Genomic DNA, 1,068 nt, shown 5'->3' with positions numbered 1-1,068 from the left:
CTATGGGCTATCGCCAGCAATAACGTCATGTGCTTATTTACACTACAGCGCTGCACTGCTGTGCGCGGGACTTCCCTCCATACACACCCCCCTACCCCCGCCAGGCGGGGCGAACACTGTGCTCCACTCACCACATCAAATATTTGACAAGCAACTACGCGCGCGCGGGCTGCATGGCGCGGCAGGTGAGTGTGTGTGAGAGAGAAATAGAGAGAGGGAGAGAGAGAGAGAGAGAGATATGAAGTCCATCGAAATCATTGCGCTCGCCGACCGCTGACAAAAATCTAGCGTCGTAATGCGGTTAGTGGCGGTCGCACGCACCATTGGGCCTCTATCATTAGAGGCCCACGCCCTTCCCCCTAATTTGTACCGTGCGCCGAAAAAGTTACTCTAATTGTAAAATGTTTGATAAACGTCACTCACTGTTAACAGATTTGCCATGTTCCAAAATTTTGTTTGTAGAATAAAACTATGCGGTATCTATCAAGGGATATTTAAAACATTAGTAATTTTCGTGCAAGAGTATAACTGGGTGTCAAAGTATTAGCAAGTCAAAAAGTATTTTTTGCACTGCAGTACGTTACATTTAACCGCCCCTTTCCCCAGGCGCTGATGAAAAATGTTTCAGTCACCGTGATGCTGGAGGTGCGCCGTGCGCCCGTCAATGGGAACATGAAGTGTCGAGCGGGGAAGGCAACTGCACGCACCTCTATATCTCTGCGGCTTATTTCGTATGCAGCCTCGCTGCGCGCGCGGTGATAGCGCAGAGATAGCGGGTCGTCTAGTTTATGACCTGTTTGTTCGCAAGACGTACCGCGCAATTAGTGGATCCATACGCGGGGCCCGCCCCGCCTCGTCCCGCACGTTCGGCCCCGCTGACGACCCATTTATTCGCAAGGAGACGCAATTTGTCATACACATGTGAGTGTGGGTGTGGTGGTGGGCGACACACAAGGTTTCTAATGAGGAGCTGATGGGTGTGCGAGTGCGTGTGCGTGTGTGTGTGCGTGTGCGTACAGTTGATAAACCGGGGGGTCGTATGAGGGGAGGGAGAGGGCGTATATCACG

General features: G+C 52.0%; 1 protein-coding gene across 6 annotated transcripts in view; it reads right to left on the bottom strand.

Annotated features, from left to right (window-relative positions):
- LOC113216502 (transcription factor collier-like) overlaps positions 1-1,068 on the bottom strand; it is a 67,717-nt gene that overhangs the window by 44,104 nt on the left and 22,545 nt on the right. The gene's annotated exons all lie outside the window — the stretch shown is intronic.

This window comes from Frankliniella occidentalis, unplaced genomic scaffold, assembly GCF_000697945.3.
Source record: "Frankliniella occidentalis isolate FOCC.00 unplaced genomic scaffold, Focc_3.1 Scaffold56, whole genome shotgun sequence".
In the NCBI taxonomy this organism is placed as follows: Eukaryota; Metazoa; Arthropoda; class Insecta; order Thysanoptera; family Thripidae; genus Frankliniella; species Frankliniella occidentalis.
The sequence above is the reverse complement of the archived record's forward strand: the minus strand, read 5'-3'. Positions and strand labels throughout refer to the sequence as shown.